Source organism: Procambarus clarkii, unplaced genomic scaffold (genome assembly GCF_040958095.1).
Source record: "Procambarus clarkii isolate CNS0578487 unplaced genomic scaffold, FALCON_Pclarkii_2.0 HiC_scaffold_105, whole genome shotgun sequence".
NCBI classification, from domain to species: Eukaryota; Metazoa; Arthropoda; class Malacostraca; order Decapoda; family Cambaridae; genus Procambarus; species Procambarus clarkii.
This window is the reverse complement of record NW_027189138.1, coordinates 2,069,786-2,093,314: the sequence shown is the minus strand read 5'-3', so window position 1 is coordinate 2,093,314 and position 23,529 is coordinate 2,069,786.

The following is a 23,529-nucleotide window of genomic DNA, read 5'->3' as shown; positions in this document are numbered from 1 at the left end:
TAATGTAGTATCACGATATGTGATTTGGCCTTCAAATCTCAGAATTTCGCATAATATTGCATTTTAAGCAAGTTTTCTTGCATTTTGTTTCGTACTAAAAATCCTCGAATTTAGTAATATTTTGACGTTTATCATCCCCCTTTTCTTTAATGTGATATAAACAAAATATCATCGAATTAAGCAATATTTTGCGTTTTTTCAACGTTTTTGTGAATTTCTAGTTTATTGTTATTATTCATGTAATGTACGATAAAAATGAGACAAACACATAATTGATTAGATAATAACCTTAAGTACTTCATTTTCAATCATCTATTTGTTTCTCGTTGAAATACTGAGTAAGATATGGAAAAGGGGAGAAGTTCGGTTTTTATTGCATATATCGACGTTTCAGCGGGAATAGAGCGGTTTTACGTGTACATCTTCCATCGGTAATATAAACGGAAAATCAGGAACATTTTAGTCAATTCTAATGAAAACTAATTGATTTTTATCATTTGTATTGGAAACAACATTGTCATATGTCTTTTCTTGGATCTAAATAATACGAAACCTCGCTGTATGATTCGAAGTTAAAATCAACAAATTTGGCGTAATAGTGACTTTTTCACGTTTTTTTATGTAGTTTGATATTACGTAAGTATATTCATTTTTACCAATATTTCGATACTATTTCATGTAGTATCACGATATATGAGTTGACCTTAATATCTCAGATTTTCGAATAATATTGCATTTTAGGCAAGTTTTCTTGCATTTTGTTTCTTACTAAACATCATCGAATTTAGCAATATTTTGACGTTTATCATCCCCTTTTCCTTTATGTGTTACAAACATAATATCACCGAATTAGGCAATATTTTTCCATTTTTTAACGTTTTTGTGATTTTTCAGTTTATTGTTATTAATTCATGAAATATACGATAAAAATGAGACAAACACATAATTGAATAGATAATAGCCTTAAATAATTCGTTTTCAATCATCTATTTGTTTCTCGTTGAAATACTGAGTAAGATATGGAAAAGGGGAGAAGTTCGATTTTATTGCATATATCGACGTTTCAGCCGGAATAGAGCGGTTTTACGTGTACATCTTCCATCGGTAATATAAACGGAAAATCAGGAACATTTTAGTCAATTCTAATGAAAACACATTGATTTTTATCATTTGTATTGGAAACAACATTGTCATATGTCTTTTCTTGGATCTAAATAATACGAAACCTCGCTTTATGATTCGAAGTTAAAATCCTCAAATTTGGTATAATAGTAACTTTTTTCACGTTTTTAATGTAGTTTGATATTACATAAATATATTCATTTTTACCAATATTTCGATACTATTTCATGTAGTATCACGATATGTGATTTGTCCATCAATTCTCAGAATATCGCATAATATTGCATTTTAAGCAAGTTTTCTTGCATTTTGTTTCGTACTAAAAATCATCGAATTTATTAATATTTTGACGTTTATCATCCCCTTTTTACTTTACGTGATATAAACAAAATATCATCGAATTAGGCAATATTTTGCTGTTTTTCAATGTTTTTGTGAATTAACAGTATATTGTTATTAATTCATTGAATATACGATAAAAATGAGACAAACACATAATTGATTAGATAATAACCTTAAGTACTTCATTTTCAATCATCTATTTGTTTCTCGTTGAAATACTGAGTCAGATATGGAAAAGGGGAGAAGTTCGGTTTTTATTGCATATATCGACGTTTCAGAAGGAATAGAGCGGTTTTACGTGTACATCTTCCATCGGTAATATAAACGGAAAATCAGGAACATTTTAGTTAATTCTAATGAAAACACATTGATTTTAATCATTTGTATTGGAAACAACATTGTCATATGTCTTTTCTTGGATCTAAATAATATGAAACCTTGCTTTATGATACGAAGTTAAATTCCTCAAATTTGGTATAATAGTGTCTTTTTTCACGTTTTTAATGTAGTTTGATATTACATAAATATATTAATTTTTACCATTATTTCGATACTATTTCATGTAGTATCACGATATGTGACTTGGCTTTCAAATCTCAGAATTTCGCCTAATATTGCATTTTAAGCAAGTTTTCTTGCATATTGTTTCGTACTAAAAATCACCGAATTTAGTAATATTTTTACGTTTATCATCCCCCTTTTACTTAATGTGATATAAACAAAATATCATCAAATTAGGCAATATTTTGCCGTTTTCAACGTTTTTGTGAATTTTCAGTTTATTGGTATAAATTCATTATATATACGATAAAATTGATGCAAACACGTAATTGATTAGAAATTAACCTTAAATACCTCATTTTCAATCAACTATTTGTTTCTCGTTAAAATAATGAGTAAGATATTGAAAAGGGGAGACGTACGGTTTTTATTGCATATATCGCCGTTTCAGCTGGAATTGACCGGTTTTACATGTATATCTTCCGTCGGTATTATAATTGGAAAATCAGGAACATTTTAGGAAATTCTAATGAAAACACATTGATTTTTATCATTTGTATTGGAAACAACATTGTCATATGTCTTTTCTTGAATCTAAAAATTCCAAACCTCGCTTTATGATTCGAAGTTAAAATCCACAAATTTGGCATAATAGTGACTTTTTACACGTTTTTCATGTAGTTTGATATTACGTAAATATATTCATTTTTTACCAATATTTCGATACTATTTCATGTAGTATCACGATATGTGATTTGGCCTTCAAATCTCAGTATTTCATATAATATTGCATTTTAAGCAAGTTTTCTTGCATTTTGTTTCGTACTAAAAATCATCGAATTTAGTAATATTTTGACGTTTATCATCCCCCTTTTCTTTAATGTGATATAAACAAAATATCATCGAATTAGGCAATATTTTGCTGTTTTTCAACGTTTTTGTGAATTTCCAGTTTATTGTTACTAATTCATTATATATACGATAAAAATGAGACAAACACATAATTGATTAGATAATAACCTTAAATACTTCATTTTCAATCATCTATTGGTTTCTCGTTGAAATACTGAGTAAGATATTAAAAAGGGGAGAAGTTCGGTTTTTATTGCATATATCGACGTTTCAGCCGGAATAGAGCGGTTTTACGTGTACATCTTCCATCTGTAATATAAACGGAAATTCAGGAACATTTTAGTTAATTTTAATGAAAACACATTGATTTTTATCATTTGTATTGGAAACAACATTGTCATATGTCTTTTCTTGGATCTAAAAATTCCAAACTTCGCTTTATGACTCGTAGTTAAAATCCACAAATTTGGCATAATAGTGACTTTTTTCACGTTTTTCATGTAGTTTGATATTACATAAATATGTTAATTTTTAACAATATTTCGATACTATTTTATGTAGTATCACGATATGTGATTTGGCCTTCAAATCTCAGATTTTCGCATAATATTGCATTTTAAGCAAGTTTTCTTGCATTTTGTTTCGTACTAAAAATCATCGAATTTAGTAATATTTTGACGTTTATCATGCCCCTTTTCTTTAATGTGATATAAACAAAATATCATCGAATTAGGCAATATTTTGCGTTTTTTCAACGTTTTTGTGAATTTCTAGTTTATTGTTATTATTCATGAACTATACGATAAAAATGAGACAAACACATAATTGATTAGATAATAACCATAAGTACTTCATTTTCAAACATCTATTTGTTTCTCGTTGAAATACTGAGTAAGATATGGAAAAGGGGAGAAGTTCGGTTTATATTGCATATATCGACGTTTCAGCCGGAATAGAGCGGTTTTACGTGTTCATCTTCCATCGGTAATATAAACGGAAAATCAGGAACATTTTAGTCAATTCTAATGAAAACACATTGATTTTTATCATTTGTATTGGAAACAATATTGTCATATGTCTTTTCTTGGATCTAAATAATACGAAACCTCGCTTTATGATTCGAAGTTAAAATCCACAAATTTGGCGTAATAGTGACTTTTTTCACGTTTTTTATGTAGTTTGATATTACGTAAGTATATTCATTTTTACCAATATTTCGATACTATTTAATGTAGTATCACGATATGTGATTTGGCCTTCAAATCTCAGAATTTCGCATAATATTGCATTTTAAGCAAGTTTTCTTGCATTTTGTTTCGTACTAAAAATCCTCGAATTTAGTAATATTTTGACGTTTATCATCCCCCTTTTCTTTAATGTGATATAAACAAAATATCATCGAATTAAGCAATATTTTGCGTTTTTTCAACGTTTTTGTGAATTTCTAGTTTATTGTTATTATTCATGAAATATTCGATAAAAATTAGACAAACACATAATTGATTAGATAATAACCTTAAGTACTTCATTTTCAATCATCTATTTGATTCTGGTTGAAATACTGAGTAAGATATTGAAAAGGGGAGAAGTTCGGTTTTTATTGCATATATCGACGTTTCAGCCGGAATAGAGCGGTTTTACGTGTACATCTTCCATCGGTAATATTAACGGAAAATCAGGAACATTTTAGTTCATTCTAATGAAAACACATTGATTTTTATCATTTGTATTGGAAACAACATTGTCATATGTCTATTCTTGGATCTAAATAATACGAAACCTCGCTTTTTGATTCGAAGTTAATTTCCTCAAATATGGAATAATAGTGTCTTTTTTCACGTTTTTGATGTAGTTTGATATTACATAAATATATTCATTTTTACCAATATTTTGATACTATTTCATGTAGTATAACGATATTTGATTTGGCCTTTAAATCTCAGAATTTCGCATAATATTGCATTTTAAGCAAGTTTTCTTGCATTTTGTTTCGTACTAAAAATCATCGAATTTAGCAATATTTTGACGTTTATCATCCCCCTTTTTTTTGAGATATATACAAGAGTTGTTACATTCTTGTACAGCCACTAGTACGCGTAGCGTTTCGGGCAAGTCCTTAATCCTATGGTCCCTGGAATACGATCCCCTGCAGCGAAGAATCGTTTTTTCATCCAAGTACACATTTTACTGTTGCGTTAAACAGAGGCTACAGTTAAGGAATTGCGCCCAGTAAATCCTCCCCGGCCAGGATACGAACCCATGACATAGCGCTCGCGGAACGCCAGGCGAGTGTCTTATAACTACACCACGGAGACTGCATTTTCCTTTATGTGATATAAACAAAATATCATCGAATTAGGCAATATTTTGCTGTTTTTCAACGTTTTTTGTGAATTTCCAGTTTATTGTTACTAATTCATTATATATACGATAAAAATGAGACAAACACATAATTGATTAGATAATAACCTTAAATACTTCATTTTCAATCATCTATTTGTTTCTCGTTGAAATACTGAGTAAGATATGGAAAAGGGGAGAAGTTCGGTTTTTATTGCGTATATCGACGTTTCAGCCAGAATTGTGCGGTTTTACGTGTACATCTTCCATAGGTAATATAAACGGAAAATCAGGAACATTTTAGTTTTTTTTTCACGTTTTTAATGTAGTTTGATATTACATAAATATATTCATTTTTACCAATATTTCGATACTATTTCATGTAGTATCACGATATGTGATTTGGCCTTCAAATCTCAGAATTTCGCATAATATTGCATTTTAAGCAAGTTTTCTTGCATTTTGTTTCGTACTAAAAATCATCGAATTTAGTAATATTTTGACGTTTATCATCCCCCTTTTCTTTAATGTGATATAAACAAAATATCATCGAATTAAGCAATATTTTGCGTTTTTTCAACGTTTTTGTGAATTTTTAGTTTATTGTTATTATTCATGAAATGTACAATAAAAATGAGACAAACACATAATTGATTAGATAATAACCTTAAGTACTTCATTTTCAATCATCTATTTGTTTCTCGTTGAAATACTGAGTAAGATATGGAAAAGGGGAGAAGTTCGGTTTTTATTGCATATATCGACGTTTCAGCCGGAATAGAGCGGTTTTACGTGTACATCTTCCATCGGTAATATAAACGGAAAATCAGGAACATTTTAGTAAATTCTAATGAAAACTAATTGATTTTTATCATTTGTATTGGAAACAACATTGTCATATGTCTTTTCTTGGATCTAAATAATACGAAACCTCGCTTTATGATTCGAAGTTAAAATCAACAAATTTGGCGTAATAGTGACTTTTTTCACCTTTTTTTATGTAGTTTGATATTACGTAAGTATATTCATTTTTACCAATATTTCGATACTATTTCATGTAGTATCACGATATATGATTTGGCCTTAATATCTCAGATTTTCGAATAATATTGCATTTTAGGCAAGTTTTCTTGCATTTTGTTTCCTACTAAACATCATCGAATTTAGCAATATTTTAACGTTTATCATCCCCTTTTCCTTTATGTGTTACAAACATAATATCACCGAATTAGGCAATATTTTTCCATTTTTTAACGTTTTTGTGATTTTTCAGTTTATTGTTATTAATTCAAGAAATATACGATAAAAATGAGACAAACACACAATTGAATAGATAATAGCCTTAAATAATTCGTTTTCAATAATCTATTTGTTTCTCGTTGAAATACTGAGTAAGATATGGAAAAGGGGAGAAGTTCGATTTTATTGCATATATCGACGTTTCAGCCGGAATAGAGCGGTTTTACGTGTACATCTTCCATCGGAAATATAAACGGAAAATCAGGAACATTTTAGTCAATTCTAATGAAAACACATTGATTTTTATCATTTGTATTGGAAACAACATTGTCATATGTCTTTTCTTGGATCTAAATAATACGAAACCTCGCTTTATGATTCGAAGTTAAAATCCTCAAATTTGGTATAATAGTAACTTTTTTCACGTTTTTCATGTAGTTTGATATTACATAAATATATTCATTTCACCAATATTTCGATACTATTTCATGTAGTATCACGATATGTGATTTGGCCATCAATTCTCAGAATATCGCATAATATTGCATTTTAAGCAAGTTTTCTTGCATTTTGTTTCGTACTAAAAATCATCGATTTTATTAATATTTTGACGTTTATCATCCCCTTTTTACTTTACGTGATATAAACAAAATATCATCGAATTAGGCAATATTTTGCTGTTTTTCAATGTTTTTGTGAATTTCCAGTATATTGTTATTAATTCACTGAATATACGATAAAAATGAGACAAACACATAATTGATTAGATAATAACCTTAAGTACTTCATTTTCAATCATCTATTTGTTTCTCGTTGAAATACTGAGTCAGATAAGGAAAAGGGGAGAAGTTCGGTTTTTATTGCATATATCGACGTTTCTGCCGGAATAGAGCGGTTTTACGTGTACATCTTCCATCGGTAATATAAACGGAAAATCAGGAACATTTTAGTTAATTCTAATGAAAACACATTGATTTTTATCATTTGTATTGGAAACAACATTGTCATATGTCTTTTCTTGGATCTAAATAATATGAAAACTTGCTTTATGATACGAAGTTAAATTCCTCAAATTTGGTATAATAGTGTCTTTTTTCACGTTTTTAATGTAGTTTGATATTACATAAATATATTCATTTTTACCATTATTTCGATACTATTTCATGTAGTATCACGATATGTGACTTGGCTTTCAAATCTCAGAATTTCGCCTAATATTGCATTTTAAGCAAGTTTTCTTGCATATTGTTTCGTACTAAAAATCACCGAATTTAGTAATATTTTTACGTTTATCATCCCCCTTTTACTTAATGTGATATAAACAAAATATCATCAAATTAGGCAATATTTTGCCGTTTTCAACGTTTTTGTGAATTTTCAGTTTATTGGTATAAATTCATTATATATACGATAAAAATGATGCAAACACGTAATTGATTAGAAATTAACCTTAAATACCTCATTTTCAATCAACTATTTGTTTCTCGTTAAAATACTGAGTAAGATATTGAAAAGGGGAGACGTACGGTTTTTATTGCATATATCGCCGTTTAAGCTGGAATTGAACGGTTTTACGTGTATATCTTCCATCGGTATTATAATTGGAAAATCAGGAACATTTTAGGAAATTCTAATGAAAACACATTGATTTTTATCATTTGTATTGGAAACAACATTGTCATATGTCTTTTCTTGAATCTAAAAATTCCAAACCTCGCTTTATGATTCGAAGTTAAAATCCACAAATTTGGCATTATAATGACTTTTTCACGTTTTTCATGTAGTTTGATATTACGTAAATATATTCATTTTTACCAATATTTCGATACTATTTCATGTAGTATCACGATATGTGATTTGGCCTTCAAATCTCAGAATTTCGCATAATATTGCATTTTAGGCAAGTTTTCTTGCATTTAGTTTCGTATTAAAATCATCGAATTTAGTAATATTTTGACGTTTATCATCCCCCTTTTCTTTAATGTGATATAAACAAAATATCATCGAATTAGGCAATATTTTGCTGTTTTTCAACGTTTTTGTGAATTTCCAGTTTATTGTTATTAATCATTATATATACGATAAAAACGAGACAAACACATAATTGATTAGATAATAACCTTAAATACTCCATTTTCAATCATCTATTTGTTTCTCGTTGAAATACTGAGTAAGATATGGAAAAGGGGAGAAGTTCGGTTTTTATTGCATATATCGACGTTTCAGCCGGAATGCAATATTATGCGAAATTCTGAGATTTGAAGGCCAAATCACATATCGTGATACTACATGAAATAGTATCGAAATATTGGTAAAAATGAATATATTTACGTAATATCAAACTACATGAAAAACGTGAAAAAAGTCACTATTATGCCAAATTTGTGGATTTTAACTTCGAATCATAAAGCGAGGTTTGGAATTTTTAGATTCAAGAAAAGACATATGACAATGTTGTTTCCAATACAAATGATAAAAATCAATGTGTTTTCATTAGAATTGACTAAAATGTTCCTGATTTTCCGTTTATATTACAGATGGAAGATGTACACGTAAAACCTCTCTATTCCGGCTGAAACGTCGATATATGCAATAAAAACCGAACTTCTCCCCTTTTCCATATCTTACTCAGTATTTCAACGAGAAACAAATAGATGATTGAAAATGAAGTATTTAAGGTTATTATCTAATCAATTATGTGTTTGTCTCATTTTTATCGTATATTTCATGAATTAATAACAATAAACTGAAAATTCACAAAAACGTTAGAAAATGGCAAAATATTGCCTGATTCGATGATATTTTGTTTATATCACATAAAGGAAAAGGTGATGATAAACGTCAAAATATTGCTAAATTCGATGAAGTTTAGTAAGAAACAAAATGCAAGAAAACTTGCCTAAAATGCAATATTATTCGAAAATCTGAGATATGAAGGCCAAATCATATCTCGTGATACTACATGAAATAGTATCGAAATATTGGTAAAAATGAATATACTTACGTAATATCAAACTACATAAAAAACGTGAAAAAAGTCACTATTACGCCAAATTTATGGATTTTAACTTCGAATCATAAAGCGAGGTTTCGTATTATTTAGATCCAAGAAAAGACATATGACAATGTTGTTTCCAATACAAATAATAAAAATCAATGTGTTTTCATTAGAATTGACTAAAATGTTCCTGATTTTCCGTTTATATTACCGGTGGAAGATGTACACGTAAAACCGCTCTATTCCGGCTGAAACTTCGATATATGCAATAAAAACCGAACTTCTCCCCTTTTCAATATCTTACTCAGTATTTCAACGAGGAACAAATAGATGATTAAAAATGAAGTATTTAAGGTTATTATCTAATCAATTATGTGTTTGTCTCATTTTTCCCGTATATTCAATGAATTAATAACAATAAACTGGAAATTCACAAAAACATTGAAAAACAGCAAAATATTGCCTAATTCGATGATATTTTGTTTATATCACATAAAGTAAAAAGGGCATGATAAACGTCAAAATAATAATAAATTCGATGATTTTTAGTACGAAACAAAATGCAAGAAAACTTGCTTAAAATGCAATATTAGGCGAAATTCTGAGATTTGAAAGCCAAGTCACATATCGTGATACTACATGAAATAGTATCGAAATAATGGTAAAAATGAATATATTTATGTAATATCAAACTACATTAAAAACGTGAAAAAAGACACTATTATACCAAATTTGAGGAATTTATCTTCGTATCATAAAGCAAGGTTTCATATTATTTAGATCCAAGAAAAGACATGACAATGTTGTTTCCAATACAAATGATAAAAATCAATGTGTTTTCATTAGAATTGACTAAAATGTTCCTGATTTTCCGTTTATATTACCGATGGAAGATGTACACGTAAAACCGCTCTATTCCGGCTGAAACGTCGATATATGCAATAAAAACCGAACTTCTCCCCTTTTCCATATCTTACTCAGTATTTCAACGAGAAAAAAATAGATGATTGAAAATGAAGTACTTAAGGTTATTATCTAATCAATTATGTGTTTGTCTCATTTTTATCGTATATTTCATGAATAATAACAATAAACTAGAAATTCACAAAAACGTTGAAAAAACGCAAAATATTGCTTAATTCGATGATATTTTGTTTATATCACATTAAAGAAAAGGGGGATGATAAACGTCAAAATATTACTAAATTCGATGATTTTTAGTACGAAACAAAATGCAAGAAAACTTGCTTAAAATGCAATATTATGCGAAATTCTGAGATTTGAAGGCCAAATCACATATCGTGATACTACATGAAATAGTATCGAAATATTGGTAAAAATGAATATATTTATGTAATATCAAACTACATTAAAAACGTGAAAAAAGACTATTATTCCAAATTTGAGGATTTTAACTTCGAATCATAGAGCGAGCTTTTGTATTATTTAGTTCCAAGAAAAGACATATGACAATGTTGTTTCCAATACAAATGATAAAAATCAATGTGTTTTCATTAGAATTAACTAAAATGTTCCTGATTTTCCGTTTATATTACAGATGGAAGATGTATACGTAAAACCGCTCTATTCCGGCTGGAACGTCGATATATGCAATAAAAACCGAACTTCTCCCCTTTTCCACTTCTTACTCAGTATTTCAACGAGAAACCAATAGATGATTGAAAATGAAGTATTTAAGGTTATTATCTAATCAATTATGTGTTTGTCTCATTTTTATCGTATATATAATGAATTAGTAACAATAAACTGGAAATTCACGAAAACGTTGAAAAACAGCAAAATATTGCCTAATTCGATGATATTTTGTTTATATCACATTAAGTAAAAGGGGAATGATAAACGTCAAAATATTACTAAATTCGATGATTTTTAGTACGAAACAAAATGCAAGAAAACTTGCTTAAAATGCAATATTAGGCGAGAATCTGAGATATGAAGGCCAAATCACATTTCGTGATACTACATGAAATAGTATCGATACTAAATAGTATGAAATAGTATTTCGATACTACATGAAATAGTATCGAAATATTGGTAAAAATGAATATATTTATGTAATATCAAATTACATGAAAAACGTGAAAAAAGTTACTATTATACCAAATTTGAGGATTTTAACTTCGAATCATAAAGCGAGGTTTCGTATTATTTAGATCCAAGAAAAGACATATGAAAATGTTGTTTCTAATACAAATGATACAAATCAATGTTTTCATTAGAATGAACTAAAATGTTCCTGATTTTCCGTTTATATTACCGATGGAAGATGTTCACGTAAAGCCGCTCTATTCCGGCAGAAACGTCGATATATGCAATAAAAACCGAACTTCTCCCATTTTCCATATCCTACTCAGTATTTCAACGAGAAACAAACAGATGATTGAAAAAGAAGTATTTAAGGTTATTATCTAATCAATTATGTGTTTGTCTCATTTTTATCATATATATCATGAATTAATAACAATAAACTGGAAATTCACAAAAACGTTGAAAAACAGCAAAATATTGCCTAATTCGATCATATTTTGTTTATATCACATTAAGGAAAAGGGGGATGATAAACGTCAAAATATTACTAAATTCGATGATTTTTAGTACGAAACAAAATGCAAGAAAACTTGCTTAAAATGCAATATTAGGCGAGAATCTGAAATATGAAGGCCAAATCACATATCGTGATACTACATGAAATAGTATCGAAATATTGGTAAAAAATGAATATATTTACGTAATATCAAACTACATGAAAAACGTGTAAAAAGTCACTATTATGCCAAATTTGTGGATTTTAACTTAGATCATAAAGCGAGGTTTGGAATTTTTAGATTCAAGAAAAGACATATGACAATGTTGTTTCTAATACAAATGATAAAAAACAATTAGTTTTCATTAGAATTGACTAAAATGTTCCTGATTTTCCGTTTATATTACCGATGGAAGATGTACACGTAAAACCGCTCTATTCCGGCTGAAACGTCGATATATGTAATAAAAACCGAACTTCTCCCCTTTTCCATATCTTACTCAGTATTTCAACGAGAAACAAATAGATGATTGAAAATGAAGTATTTAAGGCTATTATCTAATCAATTATGTGTTTGTCTCATTTTTATCGTATATTTCATGAATTAATAACAATAAACTGAAAATTCACAAAAACGTTAACAAATGGCAAAATATTGCCAAATTCGATGATATTTTCTTTATATCACATAAAGGAAAAGGGGATGATAAACGTCAAAATATTGCTAAATTCGATGATGTTTAGAAAGAAACAAAATGCAGGAAAACTTGCCTAAAATGCAATATTATTCGAAAATCTGAGATATGAAGGCCAAATCATATATCGTGATACTACATGAAATAGTATCGAAATATTGGTAAAAATGAATATACTTACGTAATATCAAACTACATAAAAAACGTGAAAAAAGTCACTATTACGCCAAATTTATGGATTTTAACTTCGAATCATAAAGCGAGGTTTCGTATTATTTAGATCCAAGAAAAGACATATGACAATGTTGTTTCCAATACAAATAATAAAAATCAATGTGTTTTCATTAGAATTGACTAAAATGTTCCTGATTTTCCGTTTATATTACCGGTGGAAGATGTACACGTAAAACCGCTCTATTCCGGCTGAAACGTCGATATATGCAATAAAAACCGAACTTCTCCCCTTTTCAATATCTTACTCAGTATTTCAACGAGGAACAAATAGATGATTAAAAATGAAGTATTTAAGGTTATTATCTAATCAATTATGTGTTTGTCTCATTTTTCCCGTATATTCAATGAATTAATAACAATAAACTGGAAATTCACAAAAACATTGAAAAACAGCAAAATATTGCCTAATTCGATGATATTTTGTTTATATCACATAAAGGAAAAGGGGATGATAAACGTCAAAATATTGCTAAATTCGATGAAGTTTAGTAAGAAACAAAATGCAAGAAAACTTGCTTAAAATGCAATATTAGGCGAAATTCTGAGATTTGAAAGCCAAGTCACATATCGTGATACTACATGAAATAGTATCGAAATAATGGTAAAAATGAATATATTTATGTAATATCAAACTACATTAAAAACGTGAAAAAAGACACTATTATACCAAATTTGAGGAATTTATCTTCGTATCATAAAGCAAGGTTTCATATTATTTAGATCCAAGAAAAGATATGACAATGTTGTTTCCAATACAAATGATAAAAATCAATGTGTTTTCATTAGAATTGACTAAAATGTTCCTGATTTTCCGTTTATATTACCGATGGAAGATGTACACGTAAAACCTCTCTATTCCGGCTGAAACGTCGATATATGCAATAAAAACCGAACTTCTCCCCTTTTCCATATCTTACTCAGTATTTCAACGAGAAACAAATAGATGATTGAAAATGAAGTATTTAAGGTTATTATCTAATCAATTATGTGTTTGTCTCATTTTTATCGTATATTTCATGAATTAATAACAATAAACTGAAAATTCACAAAAACGTTAGAAAATGGCAAAATATTGCCTGATTCGATGATATTTTGTTTATATCACATAAAGGAAAAGGGGATGATAAACGTCAAAATATTGCTAAATTCGATGATGTTTAGTAAGAAACAAAATGCAAGAAAACTTGCCTAAAATGCAATATTATTCGAAAATCTGAGATATGAAGGCCAAATCATATATCGTGATACTACATGAAATAGTATCGAAATATTGGTAAAAATGAATATACTTACGTAATATCAAACTACATAAAAAACGTGAAAAATTCAATATTACGCCAAATTTGTGGATTTTAACTTCGAATCATAAAGCGAGGTTTCGTATTATTTAGATCCAAGAAAAGACACATGACAATGTTGTTTCCAATACAAATGATAAAAATCAATTAGTTTTCATTAGAATTGACTAAAATGTTCCTGATTTTCCGTTTATATTACCGATGGAAGATGTACACGTAAACCGCTCTATTCCGGCTGAAACGTCGATATATGTAATAAAAACCGAACTTCTCCCCTTTTCCATATCTTACTCAGTATTTCAACGAGAAACAAATAGATGATTGAAAATGAAGTATTTAAGGCTATTATCTAATCAATTATGTGTTTGTCTCATTTTTATCGTATATTTCATGAATTAATAACAATAAACTGAAAATTCACAAAAACGTTAACAAATGGCAAAATATTGCCTAATTCGATGATATTTTCTTTATATCACATAAAGGAAAAGGGGATGATAAACGTCAAAATATTGCTAAATTCGATGATGTTTAGTAAGAAACAAAATGCAGGAAAACTTGCCTAAAATGCAATATTAATCGAAAATCTGAGATATGAAGGCCAAATCATATATCGTGATACTACATGAAATTGTATCAAAATATTGGTAAAAATGAATATACTTACGTAATATCAAACTACATAAAAAACGTGAAAAAAGTCACTATTACGCCAAATTTATGGATTTTAACTTCGAATCATAAAGCGAGGTTTCGTATTATTTAGATCCAAGAAAAGACATATGACAATGTTGTTTCCAATACAAATAATAAAAATCAATGTGTTTTCATTAGAATTGACTAAAATGTTCCTGATTTTCCGTTTATATTACCGGTGGAAGATGTACACGTAAAACCGCTCTATTCCGGCTGAAACGTCGATATATGCAATAAAAACCGAACTTCTCCCCTTTTCAATATCTTACTCAGTATTTCAACGAGGAACAAATAGATGATTAAAAATGAAGTATTTAAGGTTATTATCTAATCAATTATGTGTTTGTCTCATTTTTCCCGTATATTCAATGAATTAATAACAATAAACTGGAAATTCACAAAAACATTGAAAAACAGCAAAATATTGCCTAATTCGATGATATTTTGTTTATATCACATAAAGTAAAAAGGGGATGATAAACGTCAAAATATTAATAAATTCGATGATTTTTAGTACGAAACAAAATGCAAGAAAACTTGCTTAAAATGCAATATTAGGCGAAATTCTGAGATTTGAAAGCCAAGTCACATATCGTGATACTACACGAAATAGTATCGAAATAATGGTAAAATGAATATATTTATGTAATATCAAACTACATTAAAAACGTGAAAAAAGACACTATTATACCAAATTTGAGGAATTTATCTTCGTATCATAAAGCAAGGTTTCATATTATTTAGATCCAAGAAAAGACATGACAATGTTGTTTCCAATACAAATGATAAAAATCAATGTGTTTTCATTAGAATTGACTAAAATGTTCCTGATTTTCCGTTTATATTACCGATGGAAGATGTACACGTAAAACCGCTCTATTCCGGCTGAAACGTCGATATATGCAATAAAAACCGAACTTCTCCCCTTTTCCATATCTTACTCAGAATTTCAACGAGAAAAAAATAGATGATTGAAAATGAAGTACTTAAGGTTATTATCTAATCAATTATGTGTTTGTCTCATTTTTATCGTATATTTCATGAATAATAACAATAAACTAGAAATTCACAAAAACGTTGAAAAAACGCAAAATATTGCTTAATTCGATGATATTTTGTTTATATCACATAAAGTAAAAAGGGGATGATAAACGTCAAAATATTAATAAATTCGATGATTTTTAGTACGAAACAAAATGCAAGAAAACTTGCTTAAAATGCAATATTATGCGAAATTCTGAGAATTGAAGGCCAAATCACATATTGTGATACTACATGAAATAGTATCGAAATATTGGTAAAAATGAATATATATATATATGTAATATCAAACTACATGAAAAACGTGAAAAAAGTTACTATTATACCAAATTTGAGGATTTTAACTTCGAATCATAAAGCGAGGTTTCGTATTATTTAGATCCAAGAAAAGACATATGAGAATGTTGTTTCTAATACAAATGATACAAATCAATGTTTTCATTAGAATGAACTAAAATGTTCCTGATTTTCCGTTTATATTACCGATGGAAGATGTTCACGTAAAGCCGCTCTATTCCGGCAGAAACGTCGATATATGCAATAAAAACCGAACTTCTCCCATTTTCCATATCCTACTCAGTATTTCAACGAGAAACAAACAGATGATTGAAAAAGAAGTATTTAAGGTTATTATCTAATCAATTATGTGTTTGTCTCATTTTTATCATATATATCATGAATTAATAACAATAAACTGGAAATTCACAAAAACGTTGAAAAACAGCAAAATATTGCCTAATTCGATGATATTTTGTTTATATCACATTAAGGAAAAGGGGGATGATAAACGTCAAAATATTACTAAATTCGATGATTTTTAGTACGAAACAAAATGCAAGAAAACTTGCTTAAAATGCAATATTAGGCGAGAATCTGAGATATGAAGGCCAAATCACATATCGTGATACTACATGAAATAGTATCGAAATATTGTTAAAAATTAATATATTTATGTAATATCAAACTACATGAAAAACGTGAAAAAAGTCACTATTATGACAAATTTGTGGATTTTAACTTCGAGTCATAAAGCGAGGTTTGGAATTTTTAGATCCAAGAAAAGACATATGACAATGTTGTTTCCAATACAAATGATAAAAATCAATGTGTTTTCATTAAAATTAACTAAAATGTTCCTGATTTTCCGTTTATATTACAGATGGAAGATGCACACGTAAAACCGCTCTATTCCGGCTGAAACGTCGATATATGCAATAAAAACCGAACTTCTCCCCTTTTCAATATCTTTCTCAGTATTTCAACGAGAAACCAATAGATGATTGTAAATGAAGTATTTAAGGTTATTATCTAATCAACTATGTGTTTGTCTCATTTTTATCGTATATATAATGAATTAGTAACAATAAACTGGAAATTCACAAAAACGTTGAAAAACAGCAAAATATTGCCTAATTCGATGATATTTTGTTTATATCATATTAAGTAAAAGGGGAATGATAAACGTCAAAATATTACTAAATTCGATGATTTTTAGTACGAAACAAAATGCAAGAAAACTTGCTTAAAATGCAATATTAGGCGAGAATCTGAGATATGAAGGCCAAATCATATGTCGTGATACTACATGAAATAGTATCGAAATATTGGTAAAAATGAATATACTTACGTAATATCAAACTACATAAAAAACGTGAAAAAAGTCACTATTACGCCAAATTTATGGATTTTAACTTCGAATCATAAAGCGAGGTTTCGTATTATTTAGATCCAAAAAAAGACATATGACAATGTTGTTTCCAATACAAATAATAAAAATCAATGTGTTTTCATTAGAATTGACTAAAATGCTCCTGATTTTCCGTTTATATTACCGGTGGAAGATATACACGTAAAACCGCTCTATTCCGGCTGAAACGTCGATATATGCAATAAAAACCGAACTTCTCCCCTTTTCAATATCTTACTCAGTATTTCAACGAGTAACAAATAGATGATTAAAAATGAAGTATATAAGGTTATTATCTAATCAATTATGTGTTTGTCTCATTTTTCCCGTATATTCAATGAATTAATAACAATAAACTGGAAATTCACAAAAACATTAAAAAACAGCAAAATATTGCCTAATTCGATGATATTTTGTTTATATCACATAAAGTAAAAAGGGGATGATAAACGTCAAAATATTAATAAATTCGATGATTTTTAGTACGAAACAAAATGCAAGAAAACTTGCTTAAAATGCAATATTAGGCGCAATTCTGAGATTTGAAAGCCAAGTCACATATCGTGATACTACATGAAATAGTATCGAAATAATGGTAAAAATGAATATATTTATGTAATATCAAACTACATTAAAAACGTGAAAAAAGACACTATTATACCAAATTTGAGGAATTTATCTTCGTATCATAAAGCAAGGTTTCATATTATTTAGATCCAAGAAAAGACAAGACATTGTTGTTTCCAATACAAATGATAAAAATCAATGTGTTTTCATTAGAATTAACTAAAATGTTCCTGATTTTCCATTTATATTACCAATGGAAGATGTACACGTAAAACCGCTCTATTCCGGCTGAAACGTCGAAATATGCAATAAAAACCGAACTTCTCCCCTTTTCAATATCTTACTCAGTATTTCAACGAGTAACAAATAGATGATTGAAAATGAAGTATTTAAGGTTATTATCTAATCAATTATGTGTTTGTCTCATTTTTCCCGTATATTCAATGAATTAATAACAATAAACTGGAAATTCACAAAAACATTGAAAAACAGCAAAATATTGCCTAATTCGATGATATTTTGTTTATATCACATAAAGTAAAAAGGGGATGATAAACGTCAAAATATTAATAAATTCGATGATTTTTAGTACGAAACAAAATGCAAGAAAACTTGCTTAAAATGCAATATTATGCGAAATTCTGAGAATTGAAGGCCAAATCACATATTGTGATACTACATGAAATAGTATCGAAATATTGGTAAAAATGAATATATATATGTAATATCAAACTACATGAAAAACGTGAAAAAAGTTACTATTATACCAAATTTGAGGATTTTAACTTCGAATCATAAAGCGAGGTTTCGTATTATTTAGATCCAAGAAAAGACATATGACAATGTTGTTTCCAATACAAATGATAAAAATCAATGTGTTTTCATTAGAATTGACTAAAATGTTCCTGATTTTCCGTTTATATTACCGATGGAAGATGTACACGTAAAACCGCTCTATTCCGGCTGAAACGTCGATATATGCAATAAAAACCGAACTTCTCCCCTTTTCCATATCTTACTCAGTATTTCAACGAGGAAACAAATAGATGATTGAAAATGAAGTACTTATGGTTATTATCTAATCAATTATGTGTTTGTCTCATTTTTATCGTATATTTCATGAATAATAACAATAAACTAGAAATTCAGAAAAACGTTGAAAAAACGCAAAATATTGCCTAATTCGATGATATTTTGTTTATATCACATTAAAGAAAAGGGGGATGATAAACGTCAAAATATTACTAAATTCGATGATTTTTAGTACGAAACAAAATGTAAGAAAACTTGCTTAAAATGCAATGTTATGCGAAATTCTGAGATTTGAAGGCCAAATCACATATCGTGATACTACATGAAATAGTATCGAAATATTGTTAAAAATTAATATATTTATGTAATATCAAACTACATGAAAAACGTGAAAAAAGTCACTATTATGCCAAATTTGTGGATTTTAACTTCGAGTCATAAAGCGAGGTTTGGAATTTTTAGATCCAAGAAAAGACATATGACAATGTTGTTTCCAATACAAATGATAAAAATCAATGTGTTTTCATTAAAATTAACTAAAATGTTTCTTATTTTCCGTTTATATTACAGATGGAAGATGTACACGTAAAACCGCTCTATTCCGGCTGAAACGTCGATATATGCAATAAAAACCGAACTTCTTCCCTTTTCAATATCTTACTCAGTATTTCAACGAGAAACCAATAGATGATTGTAAATGAAGTATTTAAGGTTATTATCTAATCAACTATGTGTTTGTCTCATTTTTATCGTATATATAATGAATTAGTAACAATAAACTGGAAATTCACAAAAACGTTGAAAAACAGCAAAATATTGCCTAATTCGATGATTTTTTGTTTATATCATATTAAGTAAAAGGGGAATGATAAACGTCAAAATATTACTAAATTCGATGATTTTTAGTACGAAACAAAATGCAAGAAAACTTGCTTAAAATGCAATATTAGGCGAGAATCTGAGATATGAAGGCCAAATCATATATCGTGATACTACATGAAATAGTATCGAAATATTGGTAAAAATGAATATACTTACGTAATATCAAACTACATAAAAAACGTGAAAAAAGTCACTATTACGCCAAATTTATGGATTTTAACTTCGAATCATAAAGCGAGGTTTCGTATTATTTAGATCTAAGAAAAGACATATGACAATGTTGTTTCCAATACAAATAATAAAAATCAATGTGTTTTCATTAGAATTGACTAAAATGCTCCTGATTTTCCGTTTATATTACCGGTGGAAGATGTACACGTAAAACCGCTCTATTCCGGCTGAAACGTCGATATATGCAATAAAAACCGAACTTCTCCCCTTTTCAATATCTTACTCAGTATTTCAACGAGTAACAAATAGATGATTAAAAATGAAGTATTGAAGGTTATTATCTAATCAATTATGTGTTTGTCTCATTTTTCCCGTATATTCAATGAATTAATAACAATAAACTGGAAATTCACAAAAACATTAAAAAACTGCAAAATATTGCCTAATTCGATGATATTTTGTTTATATCACATAAAGTAAAAAGGGGATGATAAACGTCAAAATATTAATAAATTCGATGATTTTTAGTACGAAACAAAATGCAAGAAACTTGCTTAAAATGCAATATTAGGCGAAATTCTGAGATTTGAAAGCCAAGTCACATATCGTGATACTACATGAAATAGTATCGAAATAATGGTAAAAATGAATATATTTATGTAATATCAAACTACATTAAAAAAGTGAAAAAAGACACTATTATACCAAATTTGAGGAATTTATCTTCGTATCATAAAGCAAGGTTTCATATTATTTAGATCCAAGAAAAGACATGACATTGTTGTTTCCAATACAAATGATAAAAATCAATGTGTTTTCATTAGAATTAACTAAAATGTTCCTGATTTTCCATTTATATTACCAATGGAAGATGTACACGTAAAACCGCTCTATTCCGGCTGAAACGTCGAAATATGCAATAAAAACCGAACTTCTCCCCTTTTCAATATCTTACTCAGTATTTCAACGAGTAACAAATAGATGATTGAAAATGAAGTATTTAAGGTTATTATCTAATCAATTATGTGTTTGTCTCATTTTTCCCGTATATTCAATGAATTAATAACAATAAACTGGAAATTCACAAAAACATTGAAAAACAGCAAAATATTGCCTAATTCGATGATATTTTGTTTGTATCACATAAAGTAAAAAGGGGATGATAAACGTCAAAATATTAATAAATTCGATGATTTTTAGTACGAAACAAAATGCAAGAAAACTTGCTTAAAATGCAATATTATGCGAAATTCTGAGAATTGAAGGCCAAATCACATATTGTGATACTACATGAAATAGTATCGAAATATTGGTAAAAATGAATATATATATGTAATATCAAACTACATGAAAAACGTGAAAAAAGTTACTATTATACCAAATTTGAGGATTTTAACTTCGAATCATAAAGCGAGGTTTCGTATTATTTAGATCCAAGAAAAGACATATGACAATGTTGTTTCCAATACAAATGATAAAAATCAATGTGTTTTCATTAGAATTGACTAAAATGTTCCTGATTTTCCGTTTATATTACCGATGGAAGATGTACACGTAAAACCGCTCTATTCCGGCTGAAACGTCGATATATGCAATAAAAACCGAACTTCTCCCCTTTTCCATATCTTACTCAGTATTTCAACGAGGAAACAAATAGATGATTGAAAATGAAGTACTTATGGTTATTATCTAATCAATTATGTGTTTGTCTCATTTTTATCGTATATTTCATGAATAATAACAATAAACTAGAAATTCAGAAAAACGTTGAAAAACGCAAAATATTGCCTAATTCGATGATATTTTGTTTATATCACATTAAAGAAAAGGGGGATGATAAACGTCAAAATATTACTAAATTCGATGATTTTTAGTACGAAACAAAATGCAAGAAAACTTGCTTAAAATGCAATATTATGCGAAATACTGAGATTTGAAGGCCAAATCACATATCGTGATACTACATGAAATAGTATCGAAATATTGTTAAAAATTAATATATTTATGTAATATCAAACTACATGAAAAACGTGAAAAAAGTCACTATTATGACAAATTTGTGGATTTTAACTTCGAGTCATAAAGCGAGGTTTGGAATTTTTAGATCCAAGAAAAGACATATGACAATGTTGTTTCCAATACAAATGATAAAAATCAATGTGTTTTCATTAAAATTAACTAAAATGTTCCTGATTTTCCGTTTATATTACAGATGGAAGATGCACACGTAAAACCGCTCTATTCCGGCTGAAACGTCGATATATGCAATAAAAACCGAACTTCTCCCCTTTTCAATATCTTTCTCAGTATTTCAACGAGAAACCAATAGATGATTGTAAATGAAGTATTTAAGGTTATTATCTAATCAACTATGTGTTTGTCTCATTTTTATCGTATATATAATGAATTAGTAACAATAAACTGGAAATTCACAAAAACGTTGAAAAACAGCAAAATATTGCCTAATTCGATGATATTTTGTTTATATCATATTAAGTAAAAGGGGAATGATAAACGTCAAAATATTACTAAATTCGATGATTTTTAGTACGAAACAAAATGCAAGAAAACTTGCTTAAAATGCAATATTAGGCGAGAATCTGAGATATGAAGGCCAAATCATATGTCGTGATACTACATGAAATAGTATCGAAATATTGGTAAAAATGAATATACTTACGGAATATCAAACTACATAAAAAACGTGAAAAAAGTCACTATTACGCCAAATTTATGGATTTTAACTTCGAATCATAAAGCGAGGTTTCGTATTATTTAGATCCAAGAAAAGACATATGACAATGTTGTTTCCAATACAAATAATAAAAATCAATGTGTTTTCATTAGAATTGACTAAAATGCTCCTGATTTTCCGTTTATATTACCGGTGGAAGATGTACACGTAAAACCGCTCTATTCCGGCTGAAACGTCGATATATGCAATAAAAACCGAACTTCTCCCCTTTTCAATATCTTACTCAGTATTTCAACGAGTAACAAATAGATGATTAAAAATGAAGTATTTAAGGTTATTATCAAATCAATTATGTGTTTGTCTCATTTTTCCCGTATATTCAATGAATTAATAACAATAAACTGGAAATTCACAAAAACATTAAAAAACAGCAAAATATTGCCTAATTCGATGATATTTTGTTTATATCACATAAAGTAAAAAGGGGATGATAAACGTCAAAATATTAATAAATTCGATGATTTTTAGTACGAAACAAAATGCAAGAAAACTTGCTTAAAATGCAATATTAGGCGAAATTCTGAGATTTGAA